Below are 15551 nucleotides of genomic sequence, written 5' to 3'. Positions count from 1 at the left end.
CACATTATGCAACAACAACAACAACAAAAAAATCCCAGAGACCCTGGAAATCTTCCATGAAAGCAAGCATTTTAATAGGAGCACCCTTGCCCAGTATAGACATTGCTAACGCCAGACTCACAGAATCCTCGAATCACTAAGGTTGGAAAAGACCTTCAAGATCAACAAGTTCAACCTTCAGCATCTTCCTACACAGTTTCCTCAGAGTGCAGGGCATTTTCACCCACTGCCAGGTACAAGCTACTTACGTGGGATAATGGGTCAGCTGCCATTTTTCACTCCTGGAGACTGGTGGCACCTGGAAAGGCTTCACTTGTAACACCCTGGTTTTAAAGCTCTTTTCCTGACAAATATATGGGATCAGATATTTAAGGCTCTTTTCCTCCAGCAGTTTAAAACATTACAGGCTCTGACACCTACCTCGTGGGAAACACACTCGTGGCTGATGCCCGGCACAGCGTCCAGGGCAGCATCACAGGAGATGATCCCATTCCAAGCCCCCACCTTGCAGATGATCCCCAACACAGTTCTGTGCATCTCCCACTGGAGGTGCAGGTCCGGATGAACCTCCTGTTGTGTCTGTCAGAACATGAGGAGCAGCTGCTACTCCTTCCTGTCCCTTTCAAGTAGTGAAGGGAGGAATCTACAGCTTCACCTGCTGTTTTTTGACGCTGCCTCTTTCTTTATGCATGAATAACTGGAAGGCTGCACGAACCAGAGTATTGGTAATAAGACATAAAACAGTTTTTAAGCAATGCATGTGATTCTGATCAGGCTTGCTGGGGCTGTTGCTGCTGCAGAACAAGGCTGCTTTGTTTTTATTTATTACTGGTAACATGGAGGCAGCTACTGGTCCCAGCCAAAAGCCAGGACCCCGCTGCATCAAGGGCTGTTCAGCAAAACTTCAAGTAAAAATGTTTGTCCTCAACAGTTTGCATGGGAGACGGGCAGTGGAAGGAAGGAAATGATATCTCTGTTTGCTGTGGCAACTGACCCACCAGGATGTTTGTGCAGGCACAGCTTAGCTCTGTGTATAAGGCTCAACACTGCATGTTCTAGGATGCATCTTCCTGAGCCAAGTTTGAAATCAACCCACGAGGCAAAACAGCAAAGCTTGTTTTTGTGCTGTAGGTGTGAACACAGGGCCAGGGGATGCAACCTCAGACTGCTGCTGGTGGCAGGAAGGGCTGAACACACCTCAGCATTCACTGCTATCATCTTTGTTTTCACTGAAGATCCCTATCCAAGGCCTTCAGAAATAACTTGTTCTTTACCAGAGTGCCACAACAGTCCTGTTCATCAGGGGAAGGGTTTGCAGATGCAGCACTGTCAGAGCTTTAATGCCTGCTTGCTGAGGTTCAGCTCGTGCAGAGCAGGCTGCCAGCTCACAGAACAGCAGCAGCAAAGACAAAGAGCAGAAAGGGAAAAGCAAGGGAACTGATAGCAGAAGGTACTGCGAAGTTGAGAGTCTTAATTTACTGTGCATCCTCCTCAGGAGTTACAGAACGTTTGACTTCATTTATTCACAGGTTGGAATGAGAAAAAGTATGTGGGCTGACTAACAGGGCAAAATCTAGTATTAGCCATAGCAAATACATGGCATATTCCACTTCAGGAACTGAAATTAAAAGGGTGCATCTTGCACTGTTTTCCCCCACTCAGATATTGCTGCACTTCTCTGAAATTCAAAACTGTGGCAGAAAGATTTACAGGAGTAAACAAACTGCACTGTATGAAACGTCATACAGAGCTTTCAGCTAGAAATTCAGATGAAACAAGGGATAACATAGTTAATAAAAATCAAAACTAATAAATGTTAAAATAGTGGAGTATTCATTGGACCTGCAAGGGAAAGGAAAGGGCGTTTGAAAACAAAAAGATAGATTCCTGTATTAGTCTCAAGTCTTTCTAACATACCAGGTCATTTAGGAAGTTTCACATAAGCCTTTAAAAATGCCTTTTCTGAAGCTGATTTTGACATGCCTTTTGCATTAACCCCAGTGGGTTACTTTTCAATTATAGCTGCTTCTCATAACAGTGATCAGTCAAGTGACTGATTTAAAATTGTTAATTGTCAGCATTAAGTGTTGTTGAAACAAGTGTCCAAGAATTTGCTGCAGTGATAGTAACTTTATTCATCAAGCTGTATTACTACTGAGTGTAAAAAAAAAATAAATTACCTTTTCACAGTAGCAGAACTGCTATTGGAACTGAGAAAACTCTTTTTAAGGCATGAACTTTGGTAGCCTTTTGTTCCTGAGCTAGAAAAACCAGCTGAGCAGCTCTAGATATAGGAAATTATCTAGTTTGGAGTGATCATAAACTCACAGAATGAATCATCAAATGTCCTGGCCATTCAACCTGGCCTTGAATACCTCCGGGGATGGGGCATCCACAGCTTCTCTGGGCAACCTGTGCCAGTGCCTCCCCACCCTCACAGTAAAGCATTTCTCCCTAATATCTAATCTAAACCTACTCTCAGTTTGGAGACATTCCCCTTTGTCTTGTTATGACACGTTCTTGTAAAAAGTTCCTCTCCATCAATCTTACAGGGTTCCCTTCAGGTGCTGGAAGGGACAAAATTAAGTCACAGCTCAGCCTTCTCTTTTACAGGCTGATAAAACTCAGTCCTCTCAGCCTTTCAGTTAAGCCAGGGGTCCCTAGAAACAGGGATTTCACCTGAATAATATTCCTTGCCAGCAAATAATTACCAGCCAGTCCTAGAAGGGCTGGTAGAACCGAAGGGAACTTCATGCCCAGCAAAGATTAGCAAAGTCTATTTTTTTTTTCCTGTTTACATTGGACATGAGCTTTATATAATTATCCCCCCAGTTAGGATGAACTGGCCAATTATCCTGGCAAACAATGGGACATTGATGACAGGCAAACAAAGGCATCTCAGAGCAGCTCCTCCACCAGTGAAATGCCTCGGTCCTGGCTGCCTTCCCAGCACATCAACCCTCCAACAAGGGCTGCACAGTCACAGGGGGAGCAGCAAAAGGGAAACAGTTTTCCTAACCTGTCAGCATTTAAGAACCCAAACGTTTTTCCTTACCAAAAAAAAGGAGCTGAAAATTCGGAGGTGAGAGCACCCCCAGGCTGAGTGTATGCAGCAAAACAGGATGGCTGCTGGGGAGAGCAGTTTTGCTTTCCATGCTTTTGAAATGTTTCCATCAGGTTTTGACCTCCTTCATGCAGGTGAAAGCAGCATTTCAGCGCTGGAATGGGGGAAAAAAAAAGAGAAAGTGTAAGAGTGGAAATGTAAAAGGGCCTTTTTCTTTCTCAACCCCAAACCCCCATAAGCAGCAGCTTCAGCTGGTTGAACCTTTCTTGGCAACAATTCCAGTTCAGTGAATTGACTCATCTTGTCAGAAAAATTCTGACCAGCAACAGCCCCACAGTTGTGTCCCCAGGATTCAAGTATTTCAAACATCCTGTCTGTACAGCAATACCTACAAGCAGCAATCTTGAAGGAAATGAGAGCTGCCTCCTTGATCTGCCGCTCATTCTTATGTTTCTGGTTTTTTTCTTTGTTATTGTTTTTATTTCTGCTGAGCAGGGATCTTCACTTTCACACTATTAAGCAGGAAACAAGCACAGGATAAATGCCTTTTAATGAACGTGATGCTCCTTCTACCTCCCTGTTGTCTCTGGAGGTTTGGTCGTCCCTTTTAGTTTTGACTGACAATAAATATTAAGTTTCCTGCCACTAACAACAACGTTCCTCTCTCCCCTCCCAGCCTACCTGGGTCTGTCCAGGAGTTCTGGCCATCCACACACAACAGCTCACTGGCTGCAGAGCCCCTGCAGGGAGGTACGATAAAAGCACGCACAAAAATATTTCTTCTGCTCTCTCCCTGAACTTCTTAAACTCCAGCTGACCCAGAGTGAAATCCATTTGAATGGAGCCTTGGTTAAATCAGTCAGATGAGTCCTTGTTGAGCTAGGTAACACTAAAAACAATAACCTAGAAATAAAAACAACAACAAAGAAAAAAAATACATTCTTATTTCTTTTTAGAGTCTTAGACAGCAAGGAAGTAGCTCCCAGTTTTAATCCTTGCTTCACTGTAAAGCTAACCAGCATTATTCAAAAAACTGTCCACCATCTAGTGGTGCATTTTGGTTTATGGCAATACTCCTCCAGTGCTATAGCAGGTGAGGTCCTGTTACTCCACCAAAATACTCAACACATGCTTCTGATTTTCACTCAGTAATGGTGTCCCCCTCTGATGGTGACACAAGTCCAGCAAGCCAAGACACAAGCTGGAAGTGAGAATCAGTAAGGAACAAGTCAAAGTTGGTTTTAATGTACAAAGAAAGTAAGGACATGTTTCTGTGTCCCACCTGATCATCAACTTTTTGTTTCTCGTTTCTGTCTGGTGCTGCAATGAGAGAAGCCAGAGCTATTATATTAGATGGATTACATTATCTCTGTTGTGCTCTTCTCTGGAGCAGAAGTGCATTATGTTTAATCACACTGTAGCAATTTTAAGACTAGTGCATAGAAAAAATACAGAAGACATGAGATGTCTTAAAGCACTTATGTTATTAGTATTGTAAACCTCAATCTTCCAACTCCTGTAAGTATGATAGACCTACCTTACCAAAATGGGACATTCTTTTGTCAAGTTTTATTTTGAATTAGAGTAACAGTGGCAAAAGGCCCTGCCACATTCACCAGTCTTTCAGGCCTCCAGATCCACAGCTCCTTACACAGTCTCTTGTTCTCTCCATTTGTGTGTACGTAACTTCCAAGAGCTCAGCACACGTGGCCTCAGATCCCCCTTGCCTTCTAATATTTCTGCATCAGCAGCCAGAGTTTCTACCAATTCACAGCTACACAAACTGCACTTCTTTCATTCTGGCGTTTCGTTCCATTTTCAAAAGCGTTTTTAGGAATGAGTTTGAGACAAACAGATTTTTCTGAAGTATTAAGCAGTTTCTGGTTTTGAAAATCTTACCACATCATTTACACAGCCAGTCTGTGAGCCCCTAGGCAAATTTTCAGTACTATGACAACAGAGGAGACACACTCCTTTGAGCACTACTAGTATTTGACCATTTAAACAGTCACATACATTTTGAAATTGGGTCCTGGGAATTTTTACTCTACCCCCGGGCACTTTTAAACAAAGGGTGCCTACATTTGCTGTACAGAGGTTAGGAAAAACTTCTCACATTGAAAACCACAGAAAAAAAAAGAAAAACACCAGTTTAAATGATGAGCCACAGCTGGGGATCATCTTCTCCAGAAGGGAATCCCTCTTCCACTGCTTGTATTATTTATCAAACTAATTGCCGGACTTCAACAAGAGCACTGCTTCTCCACTTTTGGTTTTGTTTGCCTCTGAGTTTTGAGTAGTTTAGCAACACTTGGTCTAAGTCAGAAAGTTGCCAAGAGCTATTATGACCCTAAGCACCTCTATTTTCTTTGTGCCTCTTTGACCCAACAACCCACACCCAGCTTTACTCTTTCCAGGACCTGTAGCTTAGATACACTATATTTAGATTAAACAGTCCCAATCCTTAGAGTGAGATGCTTATCTCCTTTCAACAGCTTCGGTCTAAGAGTGATCACTGTCCTCAGCCTTTGGGAACTTTACAGCTTATTGGATTTTTTCTTCAAATGTGTCCGTTCTTAAAAGCCAAACCCATCGGAAAAATAACTGAAACCAAATGCCATGTGATCAGGGCCAACCAAAACACACCAGAGCTCTAAAATAACAGGAGAGATAACTGTGGCAATGCCTGACCTTCTGAACTGAGCATGTGGGTTGAGGCAAAACAGCCCATAATCACATCCTAAATGGTGCATGCTGCTGGTTTATTTGTAGCTCAGAAGAGCCCAGTTTACAGAGCCACGATTTTTAAAGCTCCACGGGCTTGTTTCAGAGGCCAGAAATTACTTCACTTTTGGAACAAGCTTAAACAAGGTCACAGTTGAACATTATTAGCTTATATGGTCAAAATCAGTTCAAGCAGGCAGTTTCAGTGGATGCAGACATTCCCTCTTCCTCCTACCGTGTTCCCACCTCAAAAAGGAAAAGCACACCAGTGGATTTTTCTGTTCTAAACACCTCGAAATACAGAGTTATTCAGACTGGCCTGAAATTAGCAGCTCAGAAACTTTTATTTGAAGTATTCTGGCAACACCTCAACAAGAAGTTTCTTACAGAGATGTTACCTGCCTGCACCCAGATTCTACATCTGTGTCTGCATTCAGATCTGCACCAGCCCTTAATTCAGGTAACAATGTCTATCAGTTACTCTCAGATCATCCCTGTGTCCCAACATGTCAATAGGCAACAAAACTATGGCAGTGTTGGGTAGCAGCCCCTTGGATAACTGCCCAAATTACATATACAGTCAGCTTGCTCAGTAGCTGTCACTGCTACAAGCTCAGCTATATCTCTGTGCAAACTGTGAGTACAAATGCTACCCTCAATCCAACCTAAATGCTTGAAGTGGCCAGACAAAAAAAATCCAACTGCAGACACCTACACTCCTAAGAAAGCATATTCAGGTTTGCTCAGGAATTAACAGAGGTGTTTCCTGGGAAAGATTTCCAACAGGATGTGCAACTGTGACAGCAGGAAAGGAAAAAAGCAGAGGAGGAAAATTCAAATCCCACTCTAGATGAAAAGTCCTTCTAATGCCAGCATCAACACGGACAGGATTTTCTTTATAGACAGACATTTACTTCACTAAAAAGTTTCATAGGGATAAAGAGAAAAGCCTTACAAGAACTACATGAGGTAGTTTTATCTCTTGCTCCTGGAGTACAGACATACCCTCACACTCATCCTCACAGGACTCTTGCAGCAGAAGCTACCAAAGATGCTGGCAGAAGTGGGCAAATCAGCAGGTAAAAAATACCAAGAGGGTGTGATATTTGCTGTTCTCTACTGGATAGGCAGTTATCTGAAAGAGGGAGTTTTCTAAAAGAAACAGTTTTCACTCTAAAAGAGAGACGTGGCAGCCAGACCACAGAGGAAAGAACAGCAACGTGTCTGTCAGTGCATGAGGAATTCAAAGATGAAAATGGAAACACTCATTGTGCACAGGCAGGAGGGAATGGCCAGAGGATGAACTGTTACAACAGTTGATGCTGGCACAGGATCATACCTCACTGTGCTGCTTCCTTCAGGTGAACTCCTGCCAGAAATACTGCTGGCCAGAATCCAGACTTTCATCTGACCAGACTCACTGAGCACCAGCAGAGACCATTTAAATGGAGATGGAGAGAAGGGGGATTAAAAATATAAACCACCACTTCCTCCAGGCTTCACAGAACAGGCGTGCCTTCTTTGCAGGACCTGATTCAAAATCCATGGAACTCAGTAAACTGGATATTTCTGACTGTTAACAGGGACACTTCTGTGTATTGGTTTGGGGTTTTGCTGTCATCCATTCAGAACATTGATTTCTTTCTCCCCTGCTGGTTGCAGCTGCAGGAGAGAAGATGAACACACAGAGGTAACAGTGGCCCACACAACAAGGCACAGGACTGACCCCAGATGGGGACAGTGGGTATCAATACACTGTTCCACCACCCTGTACTGTGTCTTCTGCTGGCAGCATTCACAATGCTCTCATTGTAACACTGGAAAGCATTCTCTTGTAAAAATGGGACTACATAGGGGAGAAAAAAAAGAACACTTCCTGCAATGTCTTTCCTCTAAAGTCTTCTAAGCCATTAAATTATAATGAAAAGTCCAATAATTTAATATTATTAGGACATAAATCCTTCAGCTTTGACACCTACACCGTCCTACAACACGAAGGATGATCCTGATCTTTCAAAAAATCATCTTTTTGTGTGCTTCCTCTCCTACCCCATCAAACCACCGAGCTATTCTACAAGTGGGAAGAGGGAACTGAAGAGAGACCAGCGTCCTCAGCTTCAAAAATTGTGTTGCTCCCTTGTATTGTACCATTTGCTTCCTTTTGAGTCCTGCTGAGTTACAAAATGTAACAGCATGCATGAACTCTGCTTAGCTTTAGCTCTCAACATTCAGGGTTAATTCAGAGCTTGAGCTACGGGGTCTTTTAGTTCAGAATCCTTGAGGTTGGAAAAGTCCTTTGAGACCATCAAGTCCAACCATCAACCCAGCACTATCACTGTGACCACTAAACCACATCACCCACGAATTTTTATCCACACAAGATTTTAAATGCTATCATTTCTGATTTCAGCAAGATATTTTGGCTCCTCTGTACACTGTGCCTCCTTTCTAAAAATAGCCTGAGTTTCCAATCTTAAAAACTGGTCTGGCTTCAGACACAGTGAGAGGATGATTTGGGAAACGTTTCCTCTGTTCATCTGATACTTCCCTAAGTGCTAGAGGGTAACAAATAATCACTCTACTCTTCATAATAATTCTGATTATATCAATATTTTATGAACTAAAATTAGCAATAATGCAGATCAGAGCCGCATAAAGACAGAATACCTTCCCTTCACCCTGACAATTAATCTGTTTAGTAAGAACAAGTTCTTTTTATGGATTTTTGTACCTAGTTCATGACAACAGCCAGAAAACAGAGTGAAAAATGCATCAAGGTGAGCCACGAGAAATGCTGTGGGCTGGCAACATCCCAGCAGTTTGGGGGGCACAATAAAGGGCTGCCTGTTTGTAACCTCCTCTGGCTTGTTCTATCGAGCAAACAAGCACCCAAGGAACATTTTTAAAAGGTTCCATTACCCAAACTCTCAGGTATTAACTGTTCATCCTGTAAATACTTCAGCCAGTCACAAACATTCAGCATTATAAAGAGCTGTAAGGTCAAATTCTCGCTTTTCATAAGAGTTCGGTCTTTCCACAACACTTTATGAAATATTTTGTGAAAAATCAAGCATCTGACAATCTAATTAAATATCAACTCTTTTTCTGCTTTTGTTGGATTAAAACACACAGGTTGGGATTTACACAAGCGATGAAAGGAACCCTGTGCAGTGTTGAGAAGTTGCCTCCTTAGTCAGAAGAAATCTGGAAAAGTTTTGTTGAGAGCACATATCCCAACACAAAACTTTCTATGCAATGTCTCTGAGAAGCACGCTACTCCCCTGAATAAATGAAAAGCCACAGCTCTATTAGTTATACACGTAATTAAAACCATGCTGAACTAGTTGATAGCTCAGAATTGACTGCCTGCTAACCCCTTACCTTCCACCAGCTGGTCTGGTGACAGCAGGAGAAAAGGTAAGTCCTTGTATTCCCTTTGCTTCCTGCAACCTGTCTGTGCTACCAAAACTTCCCTGGAGGAGGAGGAGGAGGAGGAGGAGAAATAAGAGATAAAGAAAATATAATTAGGGGGTTAAGAAGTCAAGTCCAGGAGAGAAAGCCTGGAAGGCATGCCCTGTTCTGCATCCCAAAAAGGAATAAGCTTCCAACAATGACAGGAGAACCTAGAGATCCATTAGGACCCAGAATTCAACTGGATGGGATGAGAGAACAATCCCACTCATTGCTATCAGCATTTCCATCTATTTCCAGAGCAGATTGAAAATGTCTTTAGAGCCAAACTCCTTGCTGTTTGCTTAATGCACTGATTAACTGATATTTTCTTTAAATTATTTGCTTCGCAATCTTTTTATTATCTAAGTCAAGTTGAACAATTATATATTATAAAAGACTGAAGCTAATGGGAACAGTAAAATTAATTTTAATAACTGGTTAGTTAATAACTGGACAAGCATCACAGACCTTTAATTGATGTGAGGGTTGTTTTGTTTGAAAGAATTGTTTTCAGATTCAGAAGTGCCCCTTCCTCCTTAAAAAGCAAAATTAGCGCTATAGGGTGTATTTAGTCCTCATCACATATGTACATTCTAGATACCTAAATCCAGAGAAGTTTCTCAAATAGGGGGGTGGAGGGGCTGTGCTAACAGTTATGGCACCAAAAATATTGAAGAATCCAGCTGTAGCTCCAGGTCTTTTTCCAGACTCAGTTTCCCAAGAATCACACAATGTCCAGAGTTTTACAGAGCACCAAGACATCTAGTGAGTGAAAAATATATTGCAAGTAAAATTACTGCACGTTACGTAAACTGAGCAGTGTTTGGGTTTAGTTATTCGATGCAAGAAGTCTATGGGATCATTCCTAGAGGTGAATTATTACCACATGGGGTTTTTTTTCAATGTACATTTACAATTCTTACAGTTCCCAGGGATTAAAAAAAAAAAAAAAAAAAAAAAAAAAAAAAAAAAAAAAAAAAAAAAAAAAAAAAAAAAAAAAAATGGATCAAATGCATCAAAACTTTTTCAAGTTGAAGTTGAAATTATCAAATAATCAAACAAAAAAAAATGGAGGGTAAAAAAAAATCCCCAAACAACCAGTGTAATGTAAATAAAATGTTTTAGTGAACTTCAGGCTCACTAAAAGTTACAAGGGTTGGAAATTACGAGAAATGTTCAGATTCCTTGAAACTGAAAATTAAATCAGATTCCCTGATTTGTGTCACTGCCTTTTCTTTTTTAACCTAAAAATATTCACTTTTATACCCAGTAAATAGCACATGCTGCATATACATATATATATATATATATATATATATATATATATATATATTTCTTTCCCTATTTATCTTTCATTAAGAAAAAGACACTCTTTAAAACAGGAACAATAGTATAAGGATTTTTCCTTGGGAAAAAACACCTCAGTCTCTACACTTCAGTGATGCTGGAAACTCCTTAAGGACTGAGGATATTCAGGCTGCTTGTGACTCCTCTGTCCTACCCAAAACCTACACAACCATACAGACAAATTCTGTCTTTTTACATCTAGGACCTAATTCTTGGTTTTCTCCCTCTGACAGTGAATTAAGTTAGCTGTGAGACACACTAACAGCTAAAATCTGACCCACAAGGGCAACTTATGCCTGGGGGGAACTGGAACCCAAACAAATAGAAATTTAGTTTGCACTGAGAAAAAGTGCAAAAAGTGCAAAAAGTGCAAAAAGTGCAAAAAGTGCAAAAAGCATGAGCTGACTCTCAGTAAATTACTGGAACCATCGTTTACAAATCACAACACCAAGCTTTCTCTATTTTCTTAGCATCTTGAGGTTTGTTTATTTTTAATGAAAGTGACATTCAAGTCAGGACTTTATTTTAAAAAAAAATACCAAATACAAGTCTCAAAATAAAGCTGTGACAGTGACTAATAACTGACCCAGCTGAACTCAAGACACAGCTCGTGCTACAAAAGCTGTGGACTGAAAAAGCAGAGACAGGACAGACCTGATGGAGCAGCAGCCCCCTGTGAGGGAGATACCCCTGAAGAGAGTAGTTGTAGACAGTGGAAAGAAACACACACTTCTAGAGTTTAATTTGCCTTTCCCAAAGGCCACTGCTGCACCCTGAGCATGCCAACACGTACTCACTGATATAAAAGAACATAGTGGGGCCAGTTTACAAGGTCGGGATCTGAAGTTGGGTGAGATGAAAGTGAACCCAAGGAACTTTCATTTTTGCTTTGTCTCCAACTATTTGAGAGAAATTTTAGGAAAGGCTTATCTGATTTAAACTGACTAGCAACTCTCAAATTTCTCAAAATTCACCCACTTCGACACCTGAGGGGAAGAACAGCCCTTAAAAACCCCTCTTCAAAGTACAGAGCGCTGCAACCAATCCTTGAGCCTGCAAATCAAGCTGCATTTGAAATCCGTGTGACACAGACTTTCAACCTTCCCCTCCCTTCTCCAGCAGCAGGGAGAACTGGTCTTTCCAGAAAGCTGGGTTCTAAACTGTGCCTCCAGCTGCAGTGACTCGAGGTTTCACTTTGGATTGGCTGAGCTGCTGTTGCTTTTCTGCCTCGTGGTTTTTGATTCCCCTAAAAGAACTACCAAGGGGATTTAGGTTGGACCTAAAGTGCAGAAAAGTTACCATCTTTTATAACAGGGGAGAGGAAAAACTTTTACAAAGCAATAACTGCTCTCTCTCCACAGTATTTATTTGTGTGGTATTGGACATTGCAATTGGTTATAATGTCCTTTGCTGCCAAGGGTTTTTTGGGATTTATTTTTGAAAGGGCGAGCACTTCTGACTTTTAATGTTAGTTCCAGACATTGTTGGAGTTTGGTTTACACTCCACCAGTAAGCTTTTATGATATTTTTTAACTTGCAAAAAAGTTCACACTGCCAAAGCGCATTTAGTTGCCTTTAACTCATCATCAGCAACAGTGATATGGCAGCCAAGTAAGAAAAAAAATGAAAACAAAGTCATGGAAAACATGTCACGATATGTTTTCTAGATAATATTTAATTGCAGCTGCCTGAGACAGTGCCTCTGATAGCAATGGTGCAGTTAAAGCACTCCTTTGCATGCCAGCCATTACCAAAAAAACAGATGATTGAGAGTCTCCCTGGTCACTCAGCTCCCCACACCCCATTTCATATGTGTGTTCTTCACCTGGCAATCCAAAATGCTGATTTATGAAAGCTGGCAGCTTTCAGACATGCTACAGCTTCGGCAGAGAGAAGTTACTTACTTAGCATGGCCTTGATCTAACAGAGTCAGATGCCCAGCTCGGGAGTTTTAAATCAAGTTCTCAGATTTCATCACAAGGCAGCATTCTGTACCCACTCCTTATTGTCTCAGTGTTAATTAAAGAGTATACTGTGTAATCCTACAAACTATACACAGCTAGACAAGAATTGTTTTTTGAGATCACGATTCAAAACCTCATGATTATTCATTTTACTTCCCTTTTGCGTTAAGAAACCGAGGCAACATTCACACTTAGCCAAATGTTTTTCATATATATAAAAATACACGTATTATATATATTAAGACTATGCGAGGGCATTTGAAACCTTTATGCAAATAAAAATATAATTTCAGACATGTGTCTACTCTTGAAAAAGTCCGGAGATAAAACAGAATTAAAATGCTTCATAGTATTAGCAGAAAGAAGAAAACAAACAAACTCCTGGATGCACTTTGTAGATAGTATCATGAGCTCGTGAGGTGTGTCTTTTGCTTGCCAGTGATCTGGTCTAGAAAGCCTAAACTGCAAACCCTTCCTGCAGAGGACTTAAACAAAATTTACGATTGAGATTTACAAGAGATTTTTCACAGAAAAAAAAAAAAGAAAAATCAAACCACTTCATTTCCTAATAGTCAACTAGTGATTTCCATTCACTCACATATCTCATTTTCTAGACCAATGGCTTTGGAATTGTTATTACCTGTAAACTATTCCAGAAAAAACACAGCCATTTCAAAAAGAATGAGGGAAGTCAAATTCTGTAACTTTACTGGATAGTAAATGAAAAATAAATCACTGATCTAACTGGACTAGGCATGAAGCAGATTAATATTTTAAGTGCCTGTACCACACATTTGAACTGCTTTACAAGAAGATTATGCTTTAAAAGTATCAAAGGCTTAAAGGTAAGTCGCAATGACACTTTTCAATAGTTTTAAAAGGCATAAAGTTGAAGCTTAGTGTCCCTACTCCTGTTTAAGCACTTTAATCCTGAAATCTTATACCTCTGAAGCAGTCTTAGAAGAAGCCTAACAACTTTATGCATGAGCAACACACCCAGACCACCTGAAATAACACAAAAAGTTGGAAGATTTTTTTTTTCCAAAGATCTGTTTGTGTTGGAATCTCATGAAACATGATAGGCACATAGTTCAATAATAACTTTGGCTTGAAAAGCAAGTTAAGGAAAAAAAAAGAGGAAAAGGAGAAAAAAAAACATCAGAAGCATCTGGATCCCAGGGCTTCTTAAACCAGTATGAAAATACTTCCCTTGCCAAATTCATTGGGGCTGTATTTCCTACTTCCTCTACACCAAGAATGCTGGTAGCTTTACCCTCCCCTTTTCCCTCTGAGAAGCACAAGAATTCGGATATGAAATAAAACCAAGGTCTGGAACCCAAAGGAAACCAAGAAACCCACCTCTGGTTGAGGTTGAAGTACGCACAAGGAAACAAGGGAGATTCATAAGGCTGATGTCAGCTGCAAGGGGCTGGAACATCACAAAGAAATCACTTCTGAACAGTGGAAATAAAGCCACTGGTGTCAGTCCTTTGAACTAGAGCATCAGCAAGAACAACACAGGAGTTCCTGGGACCCATCCTCTAACAACCTGATGACAGTTCTGTTAGGAAAGGCTCAAGTGTGGATTTACACCAGCACCTTTGAAGAGCTGTTTGAACTCAGGCCTACCACGGTCATCTTGCTGTCCCCTCACAGGTACTGATATTGCACGTGGCTTTCAGGAACTGTTATTTAATGGTGGGTGTGCCCATGTAAAGGGAAACAGAAGAGCTTTCTTCTTACCCTGATCAACACCTTACCCAAAAGGACCTACATATTGTGGGTTTCATACCTGTGCCACCACTTATGGGGGGGAATTGTACAATGAAACTTGTAGGTTTTTTTTTTTTGGTTTTGTTTTAGTCAGACTCAAGTTACAGTGAAAACATTCCAGCACCTATTTATGTTCTGGCATTGCTGGATTACTTATTAACAACTTTCTGCCTTAATCAAAAAACAAACGACCTCACAGTGCTTAAATGAAAAGTCAAAGACCCATCTTCCACAGGACCTGCACACAAAAGCACTTACTATGATATTTATCAAGCTGGATTAAGCACTTATTGTTGTTCAGCGTTAATAATACCGAAATAATTTCAGTTTTAACTTCAGTAAAACAAATCAAAGTCTGAGTTCTTTGTAACAATATCATTAACATAACTGAAACGTCACTGAATGCATCTCCCTACAACACAGTTCAATAGGTTCTAAGAACTTCAAGTATCTTACTTTCCAAATGACCCACTCTGCCAATTTTCTGTAAATTCAAATTTGCCTGTGAACTAAACACTCGCAATCCCTGTTCAAGTCACTAAGACAGTCCAAGCAAATGTTTAATTCTGCATAATTAAGAAAAAGTCTTTGCATTTTCCAAAAATTGTCTGATATGCCATTATAAAATGATTTTTCTGCAAAAACATGGGGATGGAAAAAAAGCTGATGTTAAGTCTCCTGTTATTTTAGCAGCATAGACATCAAGATGCGAGATCTTGGATTGGTTCCAGTGAGTAACTTGAGACTCTGAAACTCGATCGACTGTGCGATTTTGTGCACAGAGAAATTCAGGAGAGACCTTAACAACAAAATAACAGAATGCTGTTTAAGCTGCAACAAAGTGTCAAGATTTTATCTTTTCTAATATCTGAGAAAGAATGGTGTAAATTAGTTGCCACAACAGCACGAAATTACAGCCTTCCATAGCGCACAATCTAAAACTATGCCACGAGGCCACACCATTTCATTGTCTGTTTGGTATCTTGCTGGAAAAATTCCAAACACTATTTCTCTTCTTCAGCAAAACCATGATGTGGATTGAATCAGAGCCAGTATGTACACTCAGGAGCTATCCTGCCTTAACCTTTTTTTATAGTTCAGTTAGGACAGAACTGTGTTTACAATCCTGTGGACGGACTACAGCAAGGGCCTCATCTTAAAGCTTCTATTTTAGGGGTTGTCAGTCATTTTATGTAGGTCGCTTTATTTCACTACAAGCAAATAAA

The sequence above is a fragment of the Empidonax traillii genome, unplaced genomic scaffold (genome assembly GCF_003031625.1).
Source record: "Empidonax traillii isolate 1590-97213 ecotype Southwest subspecies unplaced genomic scaffold, ASM303162v1 scaffold810:size284574, whole genome shotgun sequence".
Lineage (NCBI taxonomy): Eukaryota > Metazoa > Chordata > Aves > Passeriformes > Tyrannidae > Empidonax > Empidonax traillii.
The sequence above is the reverse complement of the archived record's forward strand: the minus strand, read 5'-3'. Positions refer to the sequence as shown.